At 39.5% G+C, this 12,045-nt stretch overlaps 1 non-coding gene across 1 annotated transcript; it reads left to right on the top strand.

The window, feature by feature from the left end:
- Positions 1-2,923: 2,923 nt before the first annotated feature.
- Positions 2,924-3,054, top strand: LOC116104362. Its single transcript, XR_004123865.1, has one exon. It is a non-coding gene; the product is annotated as a small nucleolar RNA SNORA17 (small nucleolar RNA).
- Positions 3,055-12,045: the final 8,991 nt, after the last annotated feature.

The raw sequence follows: 12,045 nt of genomic DNA, 5'->3' as shown, positions 1-12,045 counted from the left end.
GTTTGTCTCTCTTTCTGTTTTCTTTATTGTTTCTATTTCCATTTTTAGATTCTGGATGGTTTTGTTCATTTCCTTCACCTGTTTGTGTTTTCCTGTAGTTCTTTAAGGGATTTTTGTGTTTCCTCTTGAAGGGCTTCTAGCTGTTTACCTGTGTTCTCTTGTAATTCTTTGAGGGTGCTATTTATGTCTTTCTTAAGGTTTTGTATCATCATCATGATAAGTGATTTTAGATCTGAATCTTGCTTTTCTGGTGTAATGGTATGTCCAGGACTTGCTATGGTGGGAGAATTGGGTTCTGATGATGCCAAGTGACCTTGGTTTGTGTTGTTTATTTTCTTACACTTGCCTTCCACCATCTGGTTATCTCTAGTGCTACCTGCTCTTTCTAAATCTGACTGGAGCCTGTCCTTCCTGTGATCGTGGTTGTGTCAGAACTCCTCAGAGTCAAGCTGTCTCTGTGATCCTGTGATGCTGGGATCCTGTGACCCTGGGCTTGTTAGATCACCTGGGAGTGGGGCTTTCTCTGTGTGTTGTGGGACTGGCTTTGGAGCTTGCGCCCAAGGTCTGCTCAGGACACCAACTCAGACAGACTGGAATGAACCGGAGTCACTGGGCTGGCAGAGTTCCTGTGTGCCTGCCATTTTCTTAACAAGTAATTGATGGGGAATTGGCTAGCACATTGTGAATAGTGCTATCCCTGAACTAATCGTCTTGAGTTCTATAAGAAAGCAGACCATAAAATGAAAAAGAAAAAGTAAGCAGACTAATCTGGATAAGTCCTGAGGAGTAAGTCAGTAAGCAGCACCCTGCCATGGTCTCTGTAACAGCTCCTGCCCCCAGGTTCCTACCTTATTTGAGTTCCTGTCCTGTCTTCCTTCAATGATGACATGTGCTTGGTCATTGGGTTTTGTTACTGCAATGCAAACCTTAACTAAGCTATTACCCATGTTGTGTGGAGATTTTTAATGAGTCAGCTGTATTTGAATTGTCCCTGATCCTGTAAGTAACTCTTCACCCATGCTCCTGTTAGTTACTCAATAAAAACTTACTGGTTCACCAAAATGGGATTGGAGATAGCAACAGACATTGAGGAAATACAGAGAATCATAAAGACAAACTTTAAAAACCTGTACTCTACCACACTGGAAAATCTAAAAGAAGTGGATAACATTCTTGAGAGATACTACTTACCAAATTAAGCCAAAATCAAATAAACAAATTTTAAATATACATATAACCACTAGTGAAATAGAAGCAGTAATTAAAATTCTCCCCAAAAAAGCTCAAGACCAGATTAAAAATTTTACCCAAGAATTCTACAAGACTTTCAAAGAGGACTAAAAGAAAATATTCCTAAAATTATTTCACAAAATAGAAGTAGAAGGAACAGTGTCAGGTTCATTTTATGAGGCCACAGTTACCCTGATACCCAAGCCAAATGTTCAACAAAGAGAATTATAACCAATTTCCCTCATGAAAATTGAAGTAAAAATATTCAATGAAATATTTTCAGACAAAATCCAAGAAGACATCAAAAAGAGCATCCACCATGGTAACGTAGTCTTCATCCCAGAGATGCAGGGATGGTTCAACATATGAAAATCTGTCACTGGGATCCATAATATACATGAAAAAGAAAATACATGATCATCTCATTAGATGCCAAAAATAAAGCCGTTGACATAATTCCAGCACCCATCATAATAAAAGTCCTGGAGAGATCAGGCATACATAATAAAGACAATTTACATACACAAAATCAACTTAAAAAAAAAGAAATTCAAAACAATTCCACTAAAATCAGGAACAAGACAAGGATGTCTTGTTCCATGGGGTGAGTGGACTGTGCCACCAGACAGAAGACCTGGTCTACTCTCTCTTTATCTATTCTGTATTGTACTTGAAGGTTTAACTGGAGTAATAAGACAACTGAAAGACATCAAAGGATTACAAATCGTAATGGAAGAAGTCACAGTATTGTTATTTGCAGATGGTATAATAAACATAAGTAACCCTAAAAATTCTACTAGGGAACCCCTACAACTGACAAACACATTCAGCAAAGTGGCTGGATACAATATTAACTCAAAAATATCAGTTGTTTTCCTATATACAAATGACAAATTAACTAAGGAAGAAATCAGGAAGAGGGGACATCCTTCCCAATAGTCACAAAGAATATAAAATATCTTGTGGGGTTTTTTTAACCAAGCAAGTAAACACTTGCTTGACAAAAACATCAAGTCTTTGAAGAAAAAAAAATGGAAGAATATATAAGAAATGGAAAGGTCTCCCATGCTCACAGATTGGTAGAATTAACATAGTAAACATGGCCATCTTACCAAATCAATCAATAGATTCAACACAATCCTCATCAAAAATCCAGCACAATTAAATACACATCTTGAAAGGACAATTCTTAATTTCATACAGAAAAACAGGCAAAACAGAAAAACCTAGGATAGCTAAAACAATCCTGAATGATAAATGAACCTTCAGAATTATCACCATCTCTGATTTCAAGTTGTACTACTGTAATAAAAACTTGATGCTATTCGCATAAAAGCAGACACATTGATGAATGAAATTGGATTGAAGACCCAGACAAATTTACATACCTATGGATACCTGATTTTTGATAGAAGAAACCCAAAATGCATAACTGGAAAAAAGGCAGCATCTTCAACAAATCATGCTGGTTAAACTGGATGTCTGTATGTAGAAGAATGCAAATAGATCCATATTTATAACCATGCACAAAACTTAAGTTCAAGTGAATTAAAGACCACAAAAAACAGACACACTGAACATGACAGAAGAGAAAGTGGAAACAGGACTTAACACATTGGCACAGGAGAAAACTTTCTGAACAGAACATCAATAGAACAGACACTAAGATCAACAATTAATAAGTGGAATCTCTCCTGTCCCTAGAAATGTTGCTGGTGTGGCTGCTGTGACATATATGTATTAGTAGATGGCAGAGAGGAGAAAGGCAATATCTATGCTCAGTGTTCTGACTTATGAACATCTGAATTATGAGTACCTTAAAATTCTCTGGGAAAAAAGTGAGCCTGAGAAGACCACCAGTCTAGTACCCTACAGAGCCAGACAAGCTCGTAGGACAGAGAACAAGCCTGAGACAAGAAGAACCCTGCCTGGGACCACAGAACACGGGCAGAAGGAGGGAGCCTGAGATAGATAATCCTGGCATGGGACCACTTGGACAGGCTGGGCAAGGAGCAAGCCCAAGATGACAACCTGACAGGTATCATGGACCATAAACTGGGAACTTACCTGAGATTACCACCATTCAGGAGCCATGTAGGCCGGGGGCAGGGGGATGCGGGGGAAGAAGACCATGCCCAGGATGACCTCTGCCTGGGGCTGTAATGCATGAGTGGGGATCATAGCCCTCCTCAGACCACTTCTGAGATGACCTCAGACACTCAGAGAACCCAGCATCCACTGAAAGGAGTAAGTACATGATGGAGAAGTGAAAGAGGAGAAACAGAAGGATGTAAGCTCAAGGAAGAGAGAGGCAGAACTGGAGACTCTGGGGTAGTGAGGATCAGCCTGATGTGGCTAGCTGATGATGCCAACTGGGACCATGTACTTTGCCTGTACTGCCACTGGGGGCCATGTCTGGGTCATGGCCCTGGAGCACCAGGGGTCTGTTACCACAAAATGCTAGGTGGGCATCTCTGGTCTGGGCTCCCACCCAGGGACATATTAATGTCTGAGGGCCATACAGAACTGGCCCCAACCTTTACCTAGACATCCTAGGAGAGCTACTCTTGAGCAGAAGAGCTGACCCTACCCTTTGCCAGCCGCTGTACTCAGAAGAGTAGCCCCCAAACATTACTGGAGTTGGCCCAAGGATACAAGTGCGGGAACGCTGGCACTACTTGCCTCCCTGAGGTGTTGTGGAGAAGGGAGAGATATTCTCCTCCCACCTCGTACCTCCTCACATGTCACCTGTGGCAGGTGGGAAACCTGACACTTGGGTCATGAGAGCAAGATAGCTGTCCCTGACATTCACCTACTGCATCACTTGGGAGTCCAGGCCCTGTACCTCAGCACAATAGAGCTGATCTTGGTGGTGGGGACATAGACTAGCCAGCCCAGAGAGTGTGAGCATGGGAAAGCTGTCCCTGAAACTTATCTGCTGTGAGGTGATGTGGGGGAGAGAGAAATAGCTTCTCCTTCCTCACCTCTTGCAGGCAGGAGAGCTGGCCCTGGGACTGTAAGAACAGAAGAGCTGTTCCTAACCCCTCTCTTGCTAGAGAAAGCAACTCTATACCTTACCTGGGCAACACAATAGAGTTGGTCCTGGATGTGGAGATTGTAGGTGAGCCAGCCCTGAGGGCATGGGCACAGGAGAGTTGGCTGGCCCTGCCTCTGGTCAGTTAGGCCATGACCCAGATGAGGAAGAGCTGCCCTCCTCCCTTCCCTCATCCCTCACTATCTATAGCAGGCAGGAGAGATGGCCATGAGAGTAAGAGAACTGACCATGTCCCTCAACAGCTGCAACAGTCAAGGAACAGGATCTGTACCTTGCCCTGGTACAGCTAGCCCTGGTCGCAGGGTGGGGAGGGGATTGCTGGTGAGCCAGCCCACAAGAGAATAAGAGTAGGAAAGCCAGCAGGGTAACTAGCTCAGACATCTTTCAAGCCAGATCCAGGGCTTCAGTGGGCCCACCCCAACACCTAGCCCATTGATGAAATGCTGGAATACATGATCCAAAACTACAGGACCTCCATGACACAAAGAAACAACAGTATATCCAGGAGGAGTCCCAGTGAAGTTTCAGTATGAATAGTGTAGCAGAAGCCAGGGCCCTTATGCCACATCACAATGAACATTTACAACAAAGAAGTATGAACAAGTGTATAGTATGAGACACACCATGGCACATTACAGCTTCCACAACAGGATTTTTTTCTCTGTTGAGGGGAGATTGCAAGGGTGAAGGGCAGGATAGGGTAGGACATGAGTGGGTTTGTGTGCATGATATGAAATTACCCTCCCCCCAAAAAACAATAAAAAGTTAAAAAATAAAATAAATGAGATCTCATGAAACTAAAAACTTTCTGGAAGACAAAGGACACTGTCATTAAGACAAAACAGCAGCCTACAGAATGGAAAAAGATTTTCACCAACTTCACATCTGATAGAGCCCTAATATACAAAATTCATAAAGAACTCAAGAAGCTAAATATTAAAAACCAAATAATCCAGTGAAAAGGGAGTATAGATCTAAACACAGAATTCCCAGAAGAGAAATCTCAAATGACTGCGAAGCACTTAAAGAAATGTTCAACATCCTTGGTCATCAGGGAAACACAAACCAAAATAAACTCAGAGATTCTATCTTAAACCTTTCAGAATGGCTAAGACCAATAACACAAATAACAGCTCACGCTGATGAGGATGTGTAGTAAGAAGAACACTTCTCCATTGCTGATGGGAATGCAAACTTGTACAACCACTATGAAAATCAATATAGTAGTACCTCAAAAACAAATAGTAATCAATTTTTTTCAAGAGCATTCTTGGACATATACCCAAAGGAGACTTCCATCTTATCACAAGAACTCTTGCTCAGCTATGTTCATTGCACCTTTATTCATAATAGCCAGAAACTAGAAACACCCTAGATGTCCCTCAACTAAAGATTGGAAAAAGAAAATGTGGCACATTTACATGATGCTGTAATATTCATCAGTTAAAACAAAAATGACATCATGAAAATTATAGGCAAATTGATACAACTAGAGCAAAAAAAAAAAAACATCCTGTGTTAGGTAAACCAACCCCAAAAGATAAATATGGTATGTATTCACTAATAACCAGGTATTAGCTATTAAATCAATGATAATCAGACTAAAATCCACAGACCCAGAAGGTTGAGTAAGGAGAAGTCTGCGGAGATGCATGGATTTTCCTGAAGGAGAAATACAATAGATTCTGTGGGTGTAGTGGGGGAATGGGAGGGATCAGGTGGGCTGGTGAAGGTCAATGAGAGTGAGTCCAGGGAGATGTGGCTAGAATTACAGGACCTTTAGGGAGCTGTTCAGAAACCCAGTGCAGTGAAAATTTCCTGGAATCTCTTCAGGTCATCCTAATGAGAACTCCCAGCAATAGGGCTATGGTGTCTCAAAACGCCATCATTGTTGCCAGGTGAGTCTACCAATGTCCTTACTAGGTTGCATTCAGTTGAGTTGTTGGCCAATAGGCTCTATGGAAAAACCCAAACAACTTGGGCTGATGTTAAGACAAAGGGTGATATCCCAATTGCCAAGGACAATACCCACACTACTCATTAAACATGGGGAAGTTGTGGTGCCTACATGAAGTCTTCACCCTGATATCCTAGTCTCTGTGCATGTTAAAAGGGATAAGCCTCATTTCACAACCCTCAAAATAAAATGACTTTTAAAACTGAGAGGGAGGGGGAAACCTAGGAGTGAGTAAATTCTGTATTCAAATCACAGTTATTCCACTTATGAACTGGGTAGTGTTTTATATTGCAATTTCTCTTGCATTCATTTTTGTTTTATTTTGCATTATGTACTTATCCCACCTCTCTCTCTCTTTCTCTCTCTCACTCTTTCTCTCTCTTTCTCTCTCTCTCTCTCTCTCTCTCTCTCTCTCTCTCTCTCTCTCTCTCTCTCTCTCTGTGTGTGTGTGTGTGTGTGTGTATGCGTGTACATGTACACGCACATGTTCATGTATGTGGATGACAAAGGTTAACATCAAGTGCCCTTCTTATCTAGTTTCCCATCTCTCACTGAACCTTCAGCTCACCAAATATCTACACTGGGTGAGCACCACACCCTAGTAATCTACTTGTCTCTATTTTCCCATAATGGGTATTAACAGGTACACTTCACCTTGACCAATTTTTTGATCTTCATGTTTATACAACTGTCTGATCCATACCACCAACCCTGTGACCATTCCTATAAGTGCGTACTTCATGTGGTAGCTTTGAATTTTAGATGCATGTGTGTGTTGCATAGTTCTTGCTGCATCATAAATTCTCAATAAAACTTGTAAATGTGATCCAAAGGGAAGGTTCAAAAGGAATGAGGAAAATTATTCCATTGCTCAATTTAAAAAGATACTTAAGCAAATGCCTCATCAAAATAAGTGAAAATGAAAGGACTGTTCCATCAAGTTGATTATCTTAACTTCCAACAGGAGATGCCAACAATGTTGCCAGTAGCAACAACCAGTTCATCCCCATGCTTTCTAAAGTGTAGTAACAGCTGATGTCACCATTCATTTTATGACTGCTTACAATTAAAGGGGCCTGTGAATCACTAGCCAATGAATAAGGAATTGAAGCTTTTTGAAGATGCAGCCTCCCTTCAATTATTCAGAAATTCTAAATCACAAGTACAGGTGGAATCAGGTGTGAACTCAGGTGCATGGACATCATAAATACCTTTCCAACAAGCACCATGGGTATTAGGTAGTCCCATGCACTAGAACTATCAAAATAAAAATCCTCATCCTTTTCATTCTCATTAGAAATGTTTTCTAGATATTTTATTAACTGTTAAGCAATCAATAACTAAAGAAAGCTAGAGGACGAGGGTTTAGTTTACAAAATGCCTCACGACATGTAAAACTCAGGTTCCACGGATTTGATGATTCATCTGACCTCTGTAAGTTCCTGTATGCACTCAGGCACACAGAGACATAAAATAAGTAACTAAATAAATTAATAAAAATTTTTAAAGGAATGTAGAAGAGGATCATACAAGCCAATGTATACAAGCCAACACTCTTCCTTTTCTCTCTATTCCAGACCAAGGCTGAGAGACATTAGTACAGGCAGAAGAGAAAACCATACCCCTTACCTTGAAATAAAAAAGGCTTCTGTTTACACAAGGCAATGCCCATTTACCCACATTAGACATCAGGGGAAGCTAGATTCTTGTGATAACTCTTCATCACCAGTCCTTCTGCTCTTATAATGCAACCTTTCGAAGTATGGGTTGAGGAGAAATGTCCACCTTAATCCCTGCAGAGTTTAACCTTTATCCTGGTTTTGAGGTGACCCAGCCACTTCCAGCCTTGAGTACTAAATTCAGGCCCATATTTACCTTGCATTCACCAGCAAATCTACAATTTGTAGAGACAAGTCTTGTCTGAAAAAATATGCAGCAATTTTAACCTACAGGTCTTATAAATAAATAACCCAGGCTCATGCTGCAATAGAACCCTCATTAAAAACCTGAGCCAAGATACAGGCATAGTTTCAATTATACTTCTAAATATTTAGATTCATAGTATGTGGACCTCCATTTTTAATATTGCCCCTGCAAATGTTTGAGCAAAGTGTCTACTGAAGATACCCTCTCTTGGATGTACTGTTAAGGATGGATTCTGGACCACCAGTGGCTATGTATCTGGAACAAGAAGAAAGCAATATCTGTGAGATGTTTGTGGCTTTCTAAGCCTAATATGAGCCACTTTCCACTTAAAAGATGCCCTTTAAAACTCTGCTATTTATAACAATAAACCTTCCCTGTTTTGGAAGACAAATTAAAGTTGTTGTCTTCATCTTTATCAATTTTATATGAGGGTACGTAAACTCATATTATCTGCAGAAGGGCTAAGTCACCTATCAATTATCAAGAGTGAAATCTACTTTAACACAGTCAGACTACACACTCATCTGGAAACTATTTGTAGAATTTGTTTATATGACTAAATCTATTTTCTTTCTGAGTATGAGTTAGTTTTAAGAGAAATACCAGGGGATATTATTATACAAGCTAAAAAGCAAATATTGACAGTGAGCAATGGGCAGTGGGAGAAAGAGAAGGCAAATCAATATGTTGAAAATCAAAAGCTGCCTTAGAGCTGCAAATAAGTCTTCAACAATCAATGTAATTGTTTGGTCAATGCAGTATGATCGAGACAACTTAACTAGTGAAAATTAGTCTTCAGCAAGGTCATCCCTAAAGCAAGAGCCCAACAGTAAGGTGAACAACCCTTCAAGCTGCGGCTATTCCAGTGGGTTCCAAAAGGAGATCAGAGTGGAACCAGATATGAGAAGGTCACAGAAAATCCACATCCAGAGATCTCATTGGTCAGGAAAGAAAGAACACTTGTAGGAAAAAAAATATGAATTTGAGAGTGCTGTTCTAAATAATTTACATGAGTTTTGCACTAATAAATTTCATTTAATGACTATTTTAATGAGGCTATTTTGCTTTAGTTTTGTTCAATTTGACAGCTTTTTTTTTTTAATGCAAAATAAATGGTTAGTGAAGGTGCTGGATTCTGGTTTCAGACAGAAATAACACCACATCCTAGCTTCAAGGAGTCTCTATTCTATTCAGAAATGAAGCTAACATGTCCATAAGCATATAGGCTCTAATTGTTACCTGCATATTATTAGAAAGAGGAGAGACTGTTTTACTCCCAAGTAAGGAAACTGTATCAGTGACTTTACTTCTTGCTACAACAAAACACAAAAAAGACTCAACTGATGAAAATAAAATTTATGTTTACTTACAGAAGATATAGCTGGAATTCATGCCAGCATAAGCTTCAGACAGTTTCCTACCGTCATAAGTCAGAGAAAGAGAGATACATTCTGTTCCCCAGTTCCCTTCCTCCTTTTCATTATGCCTAGTATCCCAACGGGTGGAATGAAGCCACCCACAGTTAAAGCAGGACTTCTCATTTCAATTAACATAATCTTAGAATTCCTTCTAACATACCAAGATGCTAGAACATGTCCAAGTGACAGTCAGTATTAACCGCCAAAGAGATTTAAATTAGTCTAGATTCTCATCATACGTATTATACCTAATGCTGTAATGAACTCAATATTTTTGTGTTGCAGTGTAGTTGATTAGCCTCCTCTCTTCATCTCAAACAATAGCTTATATCAGAAAGAGACTGAGAATTAAATTTTTCATCAGTACTAATAAAGCAAGTTGATACCACCTCTTTCCTTTAGGTATGAAAAAGGATAGTCAATAGTAATCAATAATGATCATGAGTGGCAAGAAAAGCCAAATGTATTCAAACTAGTACTATGGAAGCCTATAATTCATAAGATCTATGAAAACTTAGCTAACAAGATATTCTTTTTCAATGTAAAATTTGCAAAATTCTGAGAAAATGAGTACAAATAATGTTTACGGTCATAATTCCTTCTTCTTTCATGACCTTGTAAGGAAAACTAGCAAGGCCCAGATATCTTTATAAATATTACCTCCTGTTCAAAACATGCTTATGATCATGTCTCAATATTCATATAATTTGAAAACTACCAATTTGAAAAAATACAAATTTAGAAGCTTCAAAGCATTATCCTCTATTCTTTATGTAGTATGAGGAGAGTTTTTTAAGGAAGGGGAGCTCATGAGCCTGACAAACTTAAAAGGAAGCTACATAAAGCAACAGGTCCCAGAGAAATGAGTCAGCTCAGAAGTAAAAAGCATGGACAAGTTCCCCTGGCTAACCTAGGCATGGCTCCTTGCAGGGGGAATGCCTGTATTGTCTAGAATTTCAGTCTAGCCTCTGATAATCTTCCTTCATACTGATGCATCGTTAGATGCACTTGATTCATTAGCAAAGAACTTTGTGTTGACGCCCTGAAGTTCTAGCTGTTTAGGATGGTGAGAGTAGACAGGTTAAGTTGTCCCAGTCATCCCCTTTGTCATAAGAGCTTAATGGGGCAGTGGTCACATGATGATTGTGATGGTTCTCAACTTGACTAACATCTGTTGTTAACTAAAGTCCAAGCAGCTGGGCACATCTATGAGGGATCTTTTTTTTCTTAATTGGATCATCTGAGGTAGAAAGACTCACCTTAAATGTGAGCTACACCTTCTGGTCTCAGCCTACATAAAGAAAATGGAAGAAGGAAGTTTTTGTTCTCTGCCTGCTTGCTCTCAATCCCACCGGCAAGTTCATTCCTTCTCTAGTATCAGACCCTACTTCTTTGGAATTCTGGCATATTCAGAAGACCACCTGAGAAATTCAGCCTTGAGGACCAAATAGCTATTCGATCTTTGACTTTCCATCAATATTAAGCCATTTTTAAATAGTCATACCACAGTCAATAAGCCACTCTAACAAATCCTATAGATAGATGATAGATAGATAGATAGATAGATAGATAGATAGATAGATAGATATATGCATGCATACATACATACATACATAGATGGAAACATGGATGAAAAGACAGACAGATTCATTCTATCAGTTATGTTTCTCTAGAGAATCCTGACTAATTCCAATGGTTACTGATTGGATAAAGTATTGAGACTAATTGGATAATTAAAATACCTAAAAATCAAGATAGTCAAAGCATAAAGAGTAGAAATCTTCAGAGCAATCCTCTTTTGTAATTGAAAAGTGAGAATTTCCTGACTCATCAATGCTTCATTGAGGTTTATGCAAATGTCAGCATTCAGGATATATCAATGAAAATATCTCTTTTAACACTCCATTTACCCAATATTAGTAGATTCTAAGACACTGGCAAAAACTCCATGAATATGCTAGATTTGATTCTCTTATGTCAGGTCATAATCAGAGCATAGATGGGGAGCTGTGTTAGCTAGGTATCTCCAAAGTTGGTCACATGTCACAATTTCATGTGGTGTCACTTTCTGACCCCATGCTAGAAACCACAGAAGTGTCTAAGTTCTCAAACAATAAATTCTGCAGATTAGTCTATGACTGTTTTCTGCCATTCTCTGAAGTTCAGGCTTTGGCCTACTTTTAATTTTTTATTTAGTCCAGCTCTTCTCTGCAGCCCTAGAGAAACAGTTGATAAGCTTTCTGAGGACCTGATATGTTCCCCACTAGGTTACTATGGATTTCAGGAATCAGTATTTTGTCAACAGGCAATTTTCTGCCCTAGAGAAATGGTTGATAAGCTTTCTACAGACGTGATATGTTCCCCACTAAGTTACTATGGATTTCAGGAATCAATATTTTGTCAACAGGCAATTTTCTGACATTTCATGTGCCAGAAGGGTGTAGCCAGTTCCCATTAGT

This window comes from Mastomys coucha, unplaced genomic scaffold (genome assembly GCF_008632895.1).
Source record: "Mastomys coucha isolate ucsf_1 unplaced genomic scaffold, UCSF_Mcou_1 pScaffold21, whole genome shotgun sequence".
Taxonomy (NCBI): domain Eukaryota; kingdom Metazoa; phylum Chordata; class Mammalia; order Rodentia; family Muridae; genus Mastomys; species Mastomys coucha.
The sequence above is the reverse complement of the archived record's forward strand: the minus strand, read 5'-3'. Positions and strand labels throughout refer to the sequence as shown.